Here is an 18,913-nt window from a genome sequence, read left to right as displayed (position 1 = left end):
TTCATGTATGATGTAAGAAAGTAGTCTGGTTTCATTCTTTTGCATGTTGCTGTCCAATTTTCCCAACACCATTTTTTAAAGAAACTGTCTTTTTTCCATTGGATATTCTTTCCTGTTTTGTCAAAGATTAGCTGGCCATAGAATTGTGGGTCCATTTCTGGGTTTTCTATTCTATTTATCTATTTTTATCCCATACCACATTGTTTTGATTACTACAACTTTGTACTGTATCTTGAAATCTGGTCTTATAATACCTCCAGCTTTGTTGTTTTTTCTCAAGATTGCTTTGGCTATTCAGGGTCTTTAAAGGTTCCATACAAATTTTAGGATTATTTTTTCTAGTTCTGTGAGAAATGTTGGTATTCTGATAGGGAGATTACATTAAATGTGTGGATTGCTTTAGATAGTATCGACATTTTAACAATATGTGTTCTTCTAATCCGTGAGCATGGAGTATCTTTCCATTTGTTTGTGTTATCTTCAATTTCTTTCATTAATGTTTTATAGTTTTCAGAATATAGGTCTTTCACTTCCATGGTTAAGTTTATTCCTAGGTGTTTTATTCTTTTTAGTGCAATCGTAAATGAGATTATTTTCTTAATTTCTCTTTCTGCTGCTTCATCGTTAGCGTATACAATGCAATGAATTTCTGTATATAGGTTTTGTATCCTGAAGCTTTACTGAATTCATTTATCAAGTCTAACAGGTTTTTGGTGGAGTCTTCCAGGTTTTCTATATATAGCATCATGCCATCTACAAATAGTGAAAGTTTTACTTTTTACCAATTTAGACGTCTTTTATTTCTTTTTGTTGTCTGATTGCTGTGACTAGGACTTCCAGTACTATGTTGAAAGAAGTGGTGAGTGGACATCCTTTTCTTGTTTTTGATGTTAGAGGAAAAGCTCTCAGTTTTTCATCTTTAAGTGTGTTAGCTGTGGGGTTTTTCATATATGGTCTTTATTATGTTGAGGTGTATTCCCTCCAAATTTACTTTGTTGAGGGTTTTATCATGAATAGGTGTTGTATTTTGTCAAATGCTTTTTCTGCATCTATTGAGATGATCATATGGTTTTTATTCTCTCTTGGTACTGTAATGTATCACGTTGACTGATTTGTGAATATTGAGTCACCTTGCATCCCTTAAATAAATCCCATTTGATCATAGTGAATAATTTTTTAATGTATTGTTGGATTCAGTTTGCCAATATTTTGTTGAGGATTTTTGCATTTATTTTCATCTGAGATAATGGCATATAGTTGTTTTTTGGTTTTTTTTTTTTTTTGTAGTGTCTTATTCTGGGTTTGGCATCAGAGTAATGCTGTCTTCATAGAATGAATTTGGAAGCTTTTGTTCCTTTTCTATTTTTTGGAATAGTTGAGAAGAATAGGTATTAACCCATCTTAAAGTGTTTAATAGAATTCACCCGTGAAGCCTCTGGTCCTGGACTTTTGTTGGGAGTTTCTTGATAATTGGTTCAACATCATTGCTTGTAATCAGTCTGTCCAAATTTTCTTTCTTCCTGATTCAGTTTTGGAAGGGTAGATGTTTCTAGGAATTTATCAGTTTCTTCTAGGTGTTCCAATTTGTTGGCATATAATTTTTCATAATACTGTCTTATAATTCTTTGTATGTCTTTAGTATCAGTTGTTACTTCTCCTTTGTTTCTCATTTTATTTATATGAGTCATCTCTCTTTTTTCCATGATCAGTCTGGCTGAAGGTTTATCAATCTTGTTGATATTTTAAAAGAACCAGCTTCGTGTTTCATTGATCTTTTAGATTGCCTTTTTTCCAGTCCGTATTTTATTTATTACTGCTCTAATCTTTATTGTTTCCTTCATTCTACTGGTTTTAGATTTCATTTGTTCTTTGTTTCCCAGCTCTGTTAGGTGTTAAGACTAAGTTGAGATTTTTCTTGTTTCTTGAGATAGGTCTGTATTACCATAAACTTCCCTCTTAAGAAGAGCTTTTGTTGCATCCCAAAGATTTTGGACCATGTTTTCATTTTCATTTATCTCCATATATTTTTTATTTCCCCTTTGATTTCTTGGTTTGTCCATTTATTGTTGTATATTACTTAGCCTCTATGTATTCATGTTCTATCAGATTTTTTTCTTGTGATTTATTTCTACTTTTATGCCGTTGTGGTCAGAAAAGATGCATGATAGGATTTCAATCTTTTTAAATTGATTAAGACTCATTTTGTAGTCTAATATGTGAACTATTCTGGAGAATGTTCCATGTGCACTTGAAAATAATGTATATTCCACTGTGTTGGGATGGAACATTCTGTATATATCTATTAGGTCCATCTGATCTAATGTGTCATTCAAAGCTGCTGTTTCCTTGTTGATTTTCTGTCTGGCTGATCTATCCATTGATTTAAGTGGGGTGTTAAAGTGCCCAACTACTATTACTGTCAATTTCTTGCTTTATATCTGTTGATAATTCTTCTATGTATTTAGGTGCTCCATGTTGGGTTTATTTTATTGACAATTGTTATACCCTCTTGTTGGATTGTTCCCTTCATCATATAATTGATGATCATATAATTGATCATCACACTAGCCACCCTACTGTTGTGGCTAGGCTGTGTTTGCCTTTAGTCTTCTCTGCCTGTTGGGGGCAGGATTTGGTGTCCTTTTTCGTCTCTTGTTACAGTCTTTGTTTTAAAGTCTATTTTGTCTGATAAAAGTATTGCTACTCCAGCTTTCTTTTCACTTCCATTTGCATGGTTAATATTTTCCATTCTGTCTTTCACTTTCAGTCTGCATGCATGTTTAGGTCTGAAGCAAGTCTCTTGTATGAGCACATAGGTGAGTCTTGATTTTTTTATCCTTAAGTCACCCTATGTCTTTTGATTGGAGCATTTAGTTCATTTACATTCAAAGTAATTTTTGATAGCTATGTACTTATTGTCATTTTGTTACATTTTTATGGTTGTTTTTATAGTTCTCTGTTCCTTTCTTCTTCTCTTACTCTTTTCCCTTGTGGTTTGATGGCTTTCTTTCGTGACATGCTTGGATTAATCCTCCTAGTTTTTTTGTGTATATATTATAGGTTTTTAATTTGTGGTTACCATTAGTTTTATATATAACATCTTATGCATATAGCAGTCTATATTAAGTTGATGGTTTAAGTTGGAACCCATCCTAAAAACACTATATTTTTACTCCCCCCATTTATGTATATGATGTCATATGTTACATCCTATTTTTGTGAATCCCTTGAAGATATTTAGATGTAATTGATTTTACTTCTTTAGTGCTTTAGCCTCCAAACTAGTTTTATAAGTGATTAATGTATTACATGTATTATATGTCTGCAATTACCTGTGAAAATTTTCCTTTCATAATTTTCATATTCCTGTTTGTGGCCTTTTATTTCCATTCAAAGAATTTCCTTTAACATTTCTTGTAATCTAATTTAGTGGTGATAAACTCCCTTAACTTTTGTTTGTCTGGGAAACTATTTATCTCTCCTTTAATTCTGAATGGTAATCTTGCCAGGTAGAGTATTCTTGGTTGCAAGTGTTTTCCTTTTAGCACTTTGAATATATCATGCAACTCTCTTCTGCCCTGCAAAGTTTCTGCTAAAAATCAGCTGATAGCTTTATGGGGTTTCCCTTGTATGTAACTGTTTTCTTTTCTCTTGCTGCTTTTAAAATTCTCTCTTTATCACTACTTTTTCCATTTAATTATTATGTGTTGTGTCAACCTCCTTGAGCTAATTTGGTGGGGAGGGTTCTCTGTAATTCCAGAATCCGGATGTCTGTTTTTTTTTTTCCCTAGATTAGGGAAGTTTTCAGCTATACTGAAAATAACTTTTCTACCCCCTTGTCTCTTTTATCCTTCTGGGATCCCTATAACATGAGTGTTATGTTTGATGATGTTTCTAAATTCCCTTAACCTATTGCTTTCAATTACCCTGTGTTCCAGATTGCTGATTCATTCTTCTGCATCTTTTAGTCTGCTCTTGATTCCCTTTAATGTATTTTTAATTCCAGTTATTGAGTTCTTTATCTCTGACTAGTTCTTTTTTATATTTTCTATGTCTTTTCTGAAGGTCTCACTGAGATCTTCCACTCTTTCCTCAAGTCCAGTGAGTATCTTTATGACCATTACTTTGAATTCTTTATCAGCCATATTGCTTATCTCTGTTTCATTTAGCTCTTTTACAATGGCTTTGTCTGGTTTTTTCGTTTGGGACAGATTGCTCTGTCTCCTTATTTTGTCTGTCTACATTTGCTTCTATGAGTTGGGAAAGTCAGATAAATCTCTTGATCTTAAAGTAGTGGCCTTGAAGAAGAGGTCCTATGGTGCCCTGTAGCACAATGTCCCCTGTTCACCAGGGTCAGGTGCTCCAAGGGTGTCTCCTATGTGGGCTGTGTGCACCCTACTGTTGTGGCTAGGCTGTGTTTGCCTTTAGTCCTCTCTGCCTGTTAGGGGCAGGATTTGGTCCCTGTGGTATTAAGGGACCTATCTGGGGCCAGCACAGGCTTGTGGTTGGGTGGTGTCAGCAGTCAGACCAGATGCTTGCCCTTAGTTTGTCTGTTGGGACTGCAGTTGCACCAAACTGCTGGGCACTCTCTCTGTACTGTGAGCAGTGCAGTGTTATATTTGGCTGCTGGAACTGCAGGCACACTGATGTATGTGGTTATCTTCTCCTTCCCCAGTGGAAGAGTCACTTTGGAATGGTGCTGGCCCCTGCCAGGCTTGCTTGTAGAGTGTGTCTGGGCAAGAGTGGCTTTGGAGGGACACCTGCCAAATGGGGCAAGTTGGAAGGAGAGGATCAGGAAGGGAACACAGGGACAAGGGTGGGGTATGCAGTGCTAGCAAGATAGTGAATGGTTGTTCTTAATAGGATTATTTCCCTCATGTTATTTTTTGAGGATCAAAACCTTCACACTAGTTAATCCTGACAGAAAGAAAAGTAGTAGCAAAAGTTATAATTCTTATTTCACCAAGGTCAGATAAAGATACAGAGAATGTATCAGTGAAGTCCATCTTCCACAATTTTCTTTGGTAAATATGCTAAAAATTTCTTTGATAAATCTTTTTTTGTTTGTTATCTTTAAAGATTTATTTATTTTTAGAGAGAGAGAGTCTGAGGGAGGGGCAGAGGGAGAGAGAGTCTTAAGCAGACTCCAGGCTGAGCATGGAGCCTGACATGGGGCTCAAATTCATGACACTGAGATGATAACCTGAACCGAAACCAAGAGTCAGACATTTAACTGAGCCACCCAGGCACCCCAGTAAATCTCTTTATAATATACATAAATAAGTTTATTATAAGGCATTGGCTCATGTGATTATGGAGATAGGCAAATCCCAAGATCTGCAAAATGAGTCAATAAGCTGAAGACCCAGAAAGGCCAATGGTTTAGTTCTAGTCCAAATCAGAAGGTTTGAGAACCAGAGAGCAAATGGTATAATTTCTATCCAAAGGCTAACAGGCTCAAGACCCCAAAATAGTCAATTTTTCAATTTGAGTTTGAAGGCCAGAAAAAAGTTGATGTCCCAGCTTGAAGGCAGTCAGGCAGGAATGCTCTCCTCTCAGTCAGAGGAAGGCCAGACTTTTTCTTTTGTTCAGGCCTTCAAGTGATTGGATGAGATCAATCCACATAAGTGAGAGCAATCTGCTTTATCCAGCCTTCCAGTTTAAGTGTTAATCTCTTCCAAAATACCTCACTGAAACACTTAGAATAATGTTTAACTAAATATATAGGTAATCTTTGGTTCAGTTAAGTTGACACATAAATTAACCATCACAGCCATGGTACCTAATTTAATTCTTTTCTGTGAATTTTAGGTATGTGCTTGCCCCTGTCTTTAGCAGAGTCAGCATTTTATAAATGTTATAATAAAAAATGTAGGTTTTAAAAATGGCATAGAAAACATTCTTTTACCATATTAGCTGGATCATAAAGCCCAACAAATATTTTGAAATTAATACTGGCAATAAATACTTTTTTACCATAGAATGTTATCTGATTTTTTGGCTAGTTTTATAATGCAAATAGATTTCAAGGCACAGACTGTTTTGAGAGTTGATATATCTTAAATATGATAGAGACACTATACTGGACTGAATAATCACCTATGTTTGGTGTGTTGTATCCCAGTATCACTTAGCTCAAGGAACACAGAAACAAAGAGTTGAGCATCCTAACTACACGACACCAAAATTAAAAACAAGACACTTCATCCTACACCTGTGACTTTTACCTGATTAGATCTTGCCTTTTACATTTGCATTTCATGACTACACATTAAAAAGTCTTTCAATTAATGGAGATGGTGCGTGTTGTTCCTTTTAATTATTCTGAATGTAGAATCACTAGAGGGTAGATTAGGCCCATACTGAGTTTAAATTCAAGGATTATATATGTTTTTAAAATGTCAAGGCACAGACAAGTAGGACTTATCAGAGATATAGGAAAAACAGTTTTCCTCTTTCCCCTATTACCTGTCCAAATTCTCCTCTGTGAAATTAATTCTGCCTTTGTCCCTTGATTAAATCCCAGGTTGGCTCCATAGGTTTTCTTATCTCTCATTTAGGAAAAAGAACATCCTCTAGTCTTAGTTTAATAATGACATAGCCAATCTGGGGAAATAATCAAGACTTTGAATTTCTAGATTATTAACTCACATCACACCCACCCCCACACACATAAATTTTAAATGCATGAGTTCTAATTGTTAAGAAAACAAAAGAAATGTGGTGAGACAGCCTCCTGAACACCACACAGTTATGATCCTATTTCAGTCTAGAATTGTTGCTAAATTGAGGCGGTCAGCCAGGGATTACATTTCCCAGCCTTCCTTGCTTCAAGGTAGTGCCAAGGGAATGAATTCTGATCAGAATGTGTGCAAAACTTATGTCCCTACTTCCAGTATTAGCCCGTAAAACCTACCAAGCTATTCTTCCCTCTCTTTTTCTCCATCTGCTGACTCAATGTCAACCCTCAGGGCAATGTTGGAAGCCACATGTTGAATCTAATTGATGGGTATTTGGATGTTCATTGTATTATTTTAAAAACTTTCTAATTTTGTTTTATTTGCTTTCACCTCCCCAGCCAGGCCTAATTTGGGAAGACTATCTTCAGTGGGAGAGCAGTCACGCCCAAATCCTTCTCAATTTCCCTAACTTATCCTTGTATCCCTTCTCTCGCATATTGCTAACCATGGTTTCTGACATGTCCAAGGTTCATGTGGAGAGGAAGAAGATGAACAAGGGAGATATAAAAGAACAGACTATTTCTCTCTTGACTAGTGTTATTTCAAGCTGTTATTCAATTCTCTAGATGGTAGGAGAGTAAGGACTACTTTTTCTTTTTTGAAGTGCTGTGTGTGGTCTTTGGTGAACACATCAATATCTGACACCTCCTGTGTATAGTTTCCTTTCAGATGAGGTCTCATCTCCCCTCCAGTTAGTTGTTTGGGGGTCTTTCTAAGACAGATAAATGGCAGTCCTCTAATAATCTATGTCTGGTCTGGTGAAACCAGGCCCTTGGATCTAATGTCAGCAGGAGTACACCTACTTCTTAACTGAATCCTCCCTTTCTGATGGTATGGGTTGCTTCAGGCAGCCTCTGTATTTCTCAATTGGGAGTCATACATCAGTCCTCCAAATTGCTGGGGTCATATCTAAATCTCCATTAGTGCTCACTTAAAGCTGCTATCAGTAGGCTTCAGTTGAAGTGGGCACATCCACTCTTCTCTGTAAAGGTAGGGACTCACAGCACTTAACTAGAAGTTAACTCCAATCAAATTAACTCCAATCAAAATTTTTGTCCACATACAACTTCTCTTTGCTTCAACTCCTTTTCCTTTTTAATGCCTTGGCACATGTGAGGGAAAAAAATAAACTATATATTCAACTTGCGTTAGATGTGCAGTGAAATACTGCCTGCTGAGAGTGGGAACCAAAGCCATGAATTTAATTTAAAAAAAAATCGTGCAGTAATTCAGTAATTAATGCTGGGAAAAGTGGCTATCCATACATTTTTAAAAATCTCTTCATAAAGTAAAAATTCGAGATGATAAAATATGCAAAATTATATTAAAACTTTTAGAAGGAAACATAGAAAATGTCTTCATGACACTAGAGTAGGGAAGGATTTCTTAAATGATTCAAAAGGATAAATAAATACATTTAAACATACCACTATTAAAAACTCCTATGGGGGCACCTGGGTGGCTCAGTCGTTAAGCGTCTGCCTTCGGCTCAGGTCATGATCCCAGGGTCCTGGGATCGAGCCCCGCATTGGGCTCCCTGCTCCTCAGGGAAGCCTGCTTCTCCCTCTCCTACTCCCCCTGCTTGTGTTCCCTCTCTTGCTGTGTCTCTCTCTGTCAAATAAATAAATAAAATCTTCAAAAAAAAAAAAACTCCTATATATAGCAACCCACAGTACTGGGAGAAGGCATCTACAATGCACGTAACCAGTAAAGGATGGAATGGACACATACATGAATATGTATCTTAGAAATTCAATAAGAAATATAGAACAAAACACTATTTAAAAAGATGAAAACAATGCTAAATCTGAGTAGAATGTAGAGAAAAGGGAGTTCTCACACATTACTGGTGAGAATATTAATTGAAAGTATCTTTTTGGGAAATAAAATTTGAGATATGCATATTCTATGACCGACCAATTCCCCATTTAGGCATATATAGCTAAAATAGGCCTCATCTTAATTATTCACTGATGGAGGTAGAATAATAAATTACTATGAACTCACATGATGGAGACCCATACAATAAAATGAATAAACTGAATATAAATTAATCAAGAAAGGATCATTTCCAAAAACTAAAAAAATGTTTGAAGAAAAACAAAGCCAGACATTTCCTTCTGTTCAATCAATGCATGGTGGCATTTGTCCTGAAGCTTCTCTGCCACATTATCCATATTCTCTCTCTTATCATAGGATTTAGATGTGTTTCAAAGAGTCTGTTTTCTGGATTCAACCATACATGGGCAGTTCCTGTGAATACAGAGATCCTAAAAGTATTTGAATCTCTGAGATTCTCTGTCTTTTAAAATAATGACTTTAAATTTGTTCACCGAAGGTATCTGTCCATTGAGCTTTCTAAGCACATCACAGCTTTTTGTCTCACTAATTTTACTCTGCCAAATTATCTCTACTCCTTTCTTTAGGAATTGTGTCATTTCTCCCTCCTTAATTTGAGATATAGCCTCTGCTTTTCCACCTTTTTGTCCTACTAACATATTTGTTTTTATCAGTAAGCCTCTTGTGATTTCTTTATTCCTTAATGAATTTGAACAGTAACTATTTCAGGAAATTATCTTAAGCCTCTTCTTTGGGAATTATTTTGAATCCTGTGCCCTGAAGGCTGAAAACAGAATAAATAAGAAACATCAGTTCTGTTGACTAATTTTAGTTGCTTCTAATAGTTTCCACACTGGATTATCCCTACCCTTAAGAGAAACAAGATTTGGTCATCTTTCACAAACATAAATCAGACATGTTGTCTCTCAGCTGGTAAACTAATCTGCATTCAGATGAGAAAAAAAAGGGAGTTATTTTATATCTTACATTTTTCCAAGCATGTCTTCTGAATAATTGTATCATCTATTTCTGGAGATCTTAAACATGCTTTATAGTCACTGGAGAAATTTGTTCAGATTTTGCATTTCTGAATGTATTCACCAAAGAGTAGAAGTTTCTTGATTTCTAAGAACCCATTTTGCAATTTGAGAAATTTTCTTCTAGATTGCTCTGATTTGAGCTAAAAACTTCCCCAAGCCTCTAAGACCAGTTAAACCAGGTGAGAGGAGGCATTACAAACTTGTCTGGTGAACTTAATGAAGACAATCATTCTGACTTTAAAAGAAAAGAAAGACTTAAAAAGGCTCTTCTCTTAGAGTATGCTTTCCTCTTGATTTTTGAATGATGTATTTTCCCAAATAAAATGTCTCAGTGTTCAAAAAAATTGAATGTCCAGAGATCCAAATATTTGGTCTGTGTAACTGCCAAACATCCAGAATTTGGGGAACATCTGGACAGCTGTTTCAGGGTATCTATTACAATACTCCTAAATCAACATCTGTCCATTTATAAACATTTTTGTGAAAAATTTTTTGTTTCACTGTTGTTGGTTTTTTCAGTGAATCCCTTTGATGGATGACTGATAGTGTACATATTCAGATAGCCTTTTTGAGAACATAGGATACCACAGTGGTTGTGCCAGTTTCCTCCAGGAATCTGTGCATATAAACATAATGGTATGGGGCATAAGACAATCCCTTTTTCTTAGACATCACAACTGTTGTCTGTGCAATATTAATCATAAAAGCAGATATTCTAACCTGAATCTTTAAGAACACAGATTGCTATAGCATTTGAGTTTTTAAAAAAGCTTTGAGAAAAGATAACAATTACTTTTAATCTATCATGATTATTTAATATTAGCAAATACAATAATTAACAAAGCATAAATTGCCTTTTATTAGTAATTGCAATGGAGTGGCTGGGAACATTGTAAAGCATGAGAATGTATTATTTACTTACATATATTCTGTCTTGTTCTTTAATTAATTTATTGTGTTTTGAGATGAGAATGTTTAGAAACATGCCAATATGAGAAATGATACCATATATAGAACAAGCATGCTTGTTCAGGGCTTGCTAATAGAAGTGTCTTCTTGCAATCTACAGCTTCATTATTTTTTTCATTTCATCTCTCCTAGTTAGCAGAGTCATCTATCTATTTTGCTCCTTAGTTTAGAAACCTTCAGTGAATCCTCACAAACTTCAGTATTAAATCTATCTCCCAGACTGACACGCTTAAGTGGTGTTATACAACAGAAACAAGTGGCCCCCAAATGTCAATGACTTACAGTAACAAAGATTTATTTCTTTCTCATGATAATGCTTTTGCATGTTGACTGCAGTTCTCCAAATTATTTTTATTCTGGAAGCCATCTGAAGGAGCAAACTCAATCTGGGCAGGCATCGAAGAAAAAATGTATATAGTAGACTGTACACTGATTTTTTTTTAAACTTTGGTTTTTGCTCTTATTTTATTGGTCAAAAGAAATGACATAGACAAGGATATCAATGGAATATGAAATCCTCCTGCAGGAAGGGATGCTAGAGGGAGAAGCAAAAATCCTAATCCATCACCCTCTTCACAAGCTTATTTTTATGTCTGTCAACTGAAAGTACTATTTATTATCTTTCACAACCTGCTGTTTCCTTGTTGTGTTTGCACATAGATCTGAAAATTTAAATCTGTCAGAATCCCTTAGAGTATCTTCCTGGCAATTTCCTACTCATTTTTAGGAACTGTAAGATCTATAAAGGTCCTATTAGCTTCAAGAATCTATGTGGCATATTTAGAATTACTTTTACTGGGAAATTTCTATTATGTGCATAACCCTTTCTCATTATAGCCTTCACTATAGCCATAGCTGTGAATATCAGTCTGGTGCTCATGCAGTATGTTTCAAAGCTTCCAAAGTTTAAGTCTCCTAATTTTGAAACAATACCATGTTTGTTTTATTATAAGGTGGTGTAGGCCAATTAAATAGATGACTGATAGATACCAGACTTTGCTTCCATTTGAAGGCAAATATATTTATTTGTTGAGTTCCCTAATGCGAGGGAACAAACCTACCACTGGACCTCTTCAAGTAGAAGATTTTTTCGCATGTCATGTGGGCTCAGTATCAAAAGATCACTATATAATTAGTATAATTTTGTATATTAATATAGTATTTGTTGCATTAATATAACATGTTGCTTTGTATGTTATTAAGCATATTACTTTTTCTTACATATAGTAACCGTTGAGTGGTTATTCTGTCTTTCTTAAAGTAACAGCTGTCCCTTATGTCCAGTCTTTGGTTCAGCAGTCTTGTTCTTCCATAAGAATAGTTTCATGGTCTCCAAACCATCCTTCATTCCATGGAAGAGAGACCATTATGATTGTAATCATTAAAGTTCTGCTGTTACAGAAGAACATAGGGGTAAAGAGTTAGACATATAAGATAGAAATGTTAACGTTATAAGATTAGAACACTCTTGTTCTTCTCCCATACTTCTGGGAATTTCTCAGACTTTCCATCTCTGGGGGCTTTAATTGGCTTTGGAATTTCCTAAACATGAGCATATCTGAGATTTATGAGGCTCTCATGGTCTTCTATATTTTAAGGAGAGATGAGAACTAGCAGAACTGCCAGCTACTAGTAAAAACCAGTAGGTTTGTTGAATACATGATGAATGTCTTAAAAGATGAAATTTGAGAGCTGAAAGAAACTGTAGAAATGATCCAATCTAGAGGAACCTAAACATAGCTGCATATCTGAATCACCTTGGCAGATTTAAAAATTACGGATGCTGCAGTCATAACTGCAGAGATGCTGATTTTGCAGATCTGGAATGAGGGGCACAGAAGACTTAGTCACTGAATCCAAGCCTCTCTTTACACTCTACCAATCTCTTCTGTTATCTCCCACAATATACAGTTGAGAAAGCTATAGAAAGTAGGTGCATAATAAATGTGACTGAATGACATCTAGTATAAATTCAGACTACATTTTTTACTGACAATATATCCCATGCTTGTCTTGTAAGAAGAAAGACAACTAGGATATTCTTTTAGTATGTAACATTTAAGTCAGGTTCTTTAGTTTTGATAAATATTCTGGTTCCTACCTAGTGGTTCCCACTTAGATTCCAGAGGTGGAGAGTAACCCAAATACCACCCCAATACCACCACCAAAAAATAAAAAAATCTGAGAGGAACTCCTATTTAACATACTCAACCAAAAAAGAATGCTCATGAATATCCTGAAGTATCTTTCAACATCCCATCCTAATAAAAAAATTCAACCTTCTAATTCAATGTAATCAATAATTTTGAACACTACTATATGCCAGATACTCTGCTAGGTGATGGATTATATGACCTTAGTTACTCTGATGAAGAGCATGCAATATCAGAGCAGAAGACTGAGCTAGTTACCATCCTATCAGCACCCTTGCCCCTCACTCCGGCTTAACTATGTGCCCCTAACATGTTCAGGGATCCAATTCCAATGCCTAGATATTATTTACTCCCAGTGCTTTTATCTTTTTCAAGGTTGCATTAAACAAATATATCTCTTTTTACTCTGTCCTCTGATTTATCCTCCTTTTCTTTCCCCAGGATCCAGTGTACTTTTTCTCCCTCAATTCTGCTTATGAAATCTAACATGCTTTATCTGGTTTCTGGATTTTTTTTTTACCTTTTGAAAGTACTTACCTTTAATTCTTATATAGTTACTTAGGAGAGAACACCACCACCTACCTTTTAAAAGAATCTGAATTAAATTGAAAGTTTCTGTCACAGGCATTCAAGTAGTCATGTTGAAGATACCACCAACCATCCAAAATCAGTCTAGTTAATTTTTAGGTGCCATACTGACTGGTTCCAGGACAAATTTGTTTTTGTTACATACTCTTGCCATTGTTTGTGTCTTGCCATCACTGTTGGCCAAGACACATCAATACATAATTGTTATCACCTGATCTTATGTGAATTTGGTAAGGTGCTATTCACATTGTTGTCACATCAACTGAATTATGTTTGTAGTTGGTATGGCTCATGTTGAATTTAATTGATTTTCACAATGTCTTCAAAAAGATTGTTATGATTTACCACTGAAATAAAAAGTGTATGTGTGTACAATGTCCTGGACACAGAACAACATGATATATGATAACATTCTAAATGTAAACAAAAATCTAAAAGTATTCTTTCAGTGATTATCAAGTAAATGTTCTAAGTGGAAAGAAAATCATGCCATAGTTTCACTGGCAGGAGATTTTCTTTTTCTTTTTTAGGCATATATAAAATGATGTGTTTTTGTGACTCAATTTGCTGGAGGTGACTTTATGCCCAGCAAAGACCATTCTCCAAGTTTGCCTACTGATTAACATGGCCATGTAACTTCGTTGTATACCTAGAAATATAAACAGAAGTTATTTGGTTGATATTTTGGAAAAAAAAAAAAAACTCCTTTATGTGGGCAAACTTAACTGAGAGATGGTATGGTGTCTTCCTTTCTCCTCATTGAAATGGGGACTTGATGCTGGATCTTGAGTATCCTTCTTAAGACCAAGTGACCCTGAATACATAAGAATGACTGAGAAAGATGAAAGTAGCCTGAGCATTTTATGACCTTGTAGGACCAAGAAACCAGCCTTAGACTTCTTACCTGTGAACCCCTCGTGCATTAGAAAAATAAAATCCTTAATTTTTACTATTTTTCAGGTATCTAAACTCACTGTTGATGACAAATCTTGACTCTACACATAGAATCAAATGCATAACATGAAATTCATAAAACTTTTGATAGCCCCCTAATGAAATTATTTCCAAATGATTAAGTAAGATTGGTTTTCCAGGATATTTTATTATTTTTTAATTTATGTAAGTAATATATCACCATTGTATTAGAATAGAAGGATAAGAACCATATGATCTCCATACATACAGAAAAAGCATGTGATGAAATACAGCATCAATTCTTGATAAAAACCATCAACAAAGTAGGGGTAGAGGGAACATACCTCAACATCATGAAGGCCATATATGAAAGACCCATAGCTAATATTATCCTCAATGAGGAAAAAATGACATCTTTTCCTCTATGGTCAGAAACAAGACAGGGATGTCCACTTTCACTACTGTTGTTCAACATAGTACTGGAAGTCCTAGCCTCATCAATCAGACAACAAAAAGAAATAAAAAAACATCCAGATTGGCAAGGAGGAAGTCAGACTTTCACTCTTCACGAATGACATGATTCTCTATGTAGAAAACTTGGAAGATGCCACCAAAAAATTTCTAGAACTGATACATGAATTCAGCAAAGTTGCAGTATATAAAATCAATATACAAAAATGTTGTATTTCTATATACCTATAATGAAGCAGCAGAAAGAGAAATCAAGGAATTGATCCCTTTTAAAATTGCACCAAAACCTATAAGATATCTAGGAATAAACCTAACCAAAGAGGTAAAACTCTAGAACACTTATGAGAGAAATAGAAGAGGACACAAAGAAATAGAAAAACATTCCATGCTCATGGATTGGAAGAAAGAATATTGTTAAAATGTCTATACTACCCAAAGCAATCTACACATTTAGTGCAATCCCTATCAAAATACCAACAGCATTTTCCACAGAGCCAGAATAAACAATCCTAAAATTTTTATGGAACCACAAAAGACCTTGAATAGTCAAAGCAATCTTGAAAAAGAAAAGCGAAGCTTGGAGGCATCACAATTCTGGACTTCAAGCTGTGTTACAAAGCTGTAGTCATCAAGACGGCAAGGTACTGGCACAAAAACAGACACATCAGTGGAACAGAATGGAAAGCCCTGAAATGGACCACAACTATGTGGTCAACCAATCTTCAACAAAGCAGGAAAGAATATCCAATGGAAAAACAGTCTCTTCAACAAATGGTGTTAGGAAAACTAGACAGCCACATGCAAAAGAATGAAACTAGATCACTTTCTTATACCATAACAAAAATAAATTCAAAATGGATGAAAGACCTAAATATGAGACAGGAAGCCATCAAAATCCTAGAGGAGAACACAGGCAGCAACCTCTTTGACCTCAGCGAGAGCAACTTCTTACTAGACATGTCACCAGAGGCAAGGGAAACAAAAATGGACTATTGGAACTTCGTCAAGATAAAAAGCTGCTGCACAGTGAAGGAAATAACAAAACTCAAAGGCAGCCTACAGAATGGGAGAAGATATTTGCAAATGACATATCTGATAAAGGGTTAGTATCCCAAAATCTATAAAGAACTTATCAATCTCAACACTCAAAAAACAAATAATCCAGTCAAGAGATGGGCAGAAGACATGAATAGGCACTTTTCCAAAGAAGACATCTAGATGGCTAACAGACACATGAAAAAATGTTCAACATCACTCATCAGGGAAATACAAATCAAAACCACAACAAGAAACCCCTCATACCTGTCAAAATGGCTAAAATTAACAACACAAGAAACAATGGGTGTTGGTGAAGATGTGGAGAAAGGGGAACCTTCTTACACTGTTGGTGAATGCAAGCTGGTGCAGCCACTCTGGAAAACAGTATGGAGGTTCTTCAAAAAGTTGAAAATAGAGCTACCCTATGACCCAGCAATTGCACTACTGGTTATTTACCCTAAAGATACAAATGCAGTGACCCAAAGGGGCACCTGCACTCCAGTGTTTATAGCAGTAATGTCCACAATGGCCAAACTATGGAAAGAGACCAGATATTTGTCAATGGATGAATGGATAAAGAAAAGTGGTGTATGTGTGCAATAGAATGCTACTCATCCATCAAAGAGAATGAAATCTTCCCATTTGCAACGACGTGGATGGGACTAGAGGGTATTATGCTGGGCGAAGTGAGCCAATTAGAGACAGACAGTTATATGATCTCACTCATATGTGGAATTTAAGAAACAAAACAGAGGATCATAGGGGAAGAGAGGAAAAACATAAAACAAGACAAAATCAGAGAGGGAGATATGAGATAAACTCTTAATCATAGGAAGGGGTTAGGGGTGGGGGGATGGGGTTACTGGGTGATGGACATTAGGGAGGATACATGATGTAATGAGCACTGGGTATTATATAAGACTGATGAATCACTGACCTCTATCTCTGAAACCAATAATACATTATGTTAATTAGTTGAATTTAAGTAAAAATAAATTTTAAAAAGTGGTATATATTATACACACACACACACACAGTGGAATATTGCTCAGTCGTCAAAAAGAAAATCTTGCCACTTGCAATGACAAGGATGAGCTAGAGTGTATAATGCAAAGTGAAATAAGTCTGTCAGAGAAAGGCAAATACCATATAATTTCTCTCATTTGTGGAATTTGAGAAACAAAACATGATCATAGGGAAGGGAGGAAAAAGAGAAGGAAAGAAGTGTCTCTTATGAGAGATGCTTAATGATAGAGAAAAACAGTTGATGGAAGTGGGTGGGGGATGGGCTAGATGGGGGATGGGTATTAAGGAGGGCACTTGTGATGAGCACTGGGTGTTATATACAACTGAAGAATCACTAAATTCTTTTTTTTTTAAGATTTATTTATTTGAGAGAGCGAGAAAGAGAGAGAGAGAGAGTACATGACGGGGGGAGGGTTAGAGGGAGAAGCAGGCTCCCCGCTGAGCAGGGAGCTCCATGCAGGACTCAATCCAGGGACTCCAGGATCATGACCTGAGCCGAAGGCAGTTGCCTAACCAACTGAGCCACCCAGGCGCCCCAAATCACTAAATTCTATACCTGAAACCAATTTTATCAAATATTAACTAACTGGAAATCAAATAAAAACTTGAAATCAAAAGAAAAAAAATAGATGAGTTAATTGAAAATAAATTAACACCATCTAAATTCCCTCTCAAAGATTACTAATATTATCCAGTGGAAATATTAAATATAAACATAAATATTTAAACTTTTATAAAATGGATCAATATATGTTGTAATCAAAGTGAGTGATTTAAGGGTGTTCATTGTACTAAGGATGTTTTTTCATTCTCCATTTTTCAGCAGGCTTAAAAATTTTCAAGTTGGAGATTCAGATCTCTAATGTGTGTACATATATGTGTGTACATAACTTTGTACATTTTCCAAAACACTTGATTGACAAATATCACAGTTGGAGAAACTTTGGCACTTCCTTCAGTGCTGCTTTGGGCAAGCTCAGGGTTCCCATTTCACTGAGCCTTGTCCCATAACTATCTCCACACAGAGACTTGAAAAAACTCACTTATTTATCCTTTTCCCCCATCTTAGAAATAACATCCCTCAAACATATTCCCACTACCAATTTTAAAATCTGAAATGAAAATCCTGACAATGCAGAGGTGAGTTATACTATAGGACTAATTAGAACCCTTTGAATTTCAATGGAAAAAGAGAAACTGCTGTACTGAGACAGAATTATCAGAAAATGCCTGCTCTTATACCCAGTAGTGCAATTACTGGGTATTTACCACAAAGACACAGATGTAGTGAAAAGAAGGGCCATATGCACCCCAATGTTCATAGCAGCCGTATCCACAATAGCCAAACTGGAAAGAGCTGAGATGCCCTTCAACAGATGAATGGATAAAGATGTGGTCCATATATACAATGGAATATTACTCAGCCATCAGAAAGGATGAATACCCAACTTTTACATCAACATGGATGAGACTGGAAGAGATTATGCTAAGTGAAATAAGTGAAGCAGAGAAACTCAATTATCATATGGTTTCATTTATTTGTGGAACATACAGAATAGCATGGAGGACATTAGGAGAAGGAAGGGAAAAACGAAGGGGGTGAAATCGGAGCGAGAGCTGAACCATGAGAGACTATGGACTCAGAAACAAACTGAGGATTTTGGAGGGGAGGAGGTGTGGGGGGATGGGTTAGCCCGGTGATGGGTATTAAGGAGGGCATGTACTGCATGGAACACTGGGTGTTACATGAAAACAATGAATCGTGGATCACTACATCAAAAACTAATGATGTATGGTGACTAACAAAACATAATAAAATTAAAAAAAAAAAAAGAAAATGCCTGGTCTAAGTATATTCAAATTTCATAAGTGAAATGGCTTTCAGTATGTTGTTTAGGAATCCCATAGTAGAGCATTAATGAGTCCCCATAGCTGATTACAAGTCAGTTCTAGCAAGGGATGTAATTAAAGTCTCAGATGTTTCGATTTTCACAAATAGAAGTTTGTCCTCCCTTGGTGCCTTTTATCCATGCTCAGAGTTCTTTGCAATTATTAGCTCATTAGTCCTAGTGGATTTTTTAATTTAATTGTAAATTAGTAGACCCTACAGAGTTAAATATAAAACAAACAGAAT

The sequence above is a fragment of the Mirounga angustirostris genome, unplaced genomic scaffold (genome assembly GCF_029215605.1).
Source record: "Mirounga angustirostris isolate CCGP_5_RB_7025 unplaced genomic scaffold, mMirAng1.0.hap1 SCAF_15, whole genome shotgun sequence".
Taxonomy (NCBI): Eukaryota; Metazoa; Chordata; class Mammalia; order Carnivora; family Phocidae; genus Mirounga; species Mirounga angustirostris.
This window is presented reverse-complemented; position numbering follows the sequence as displayed.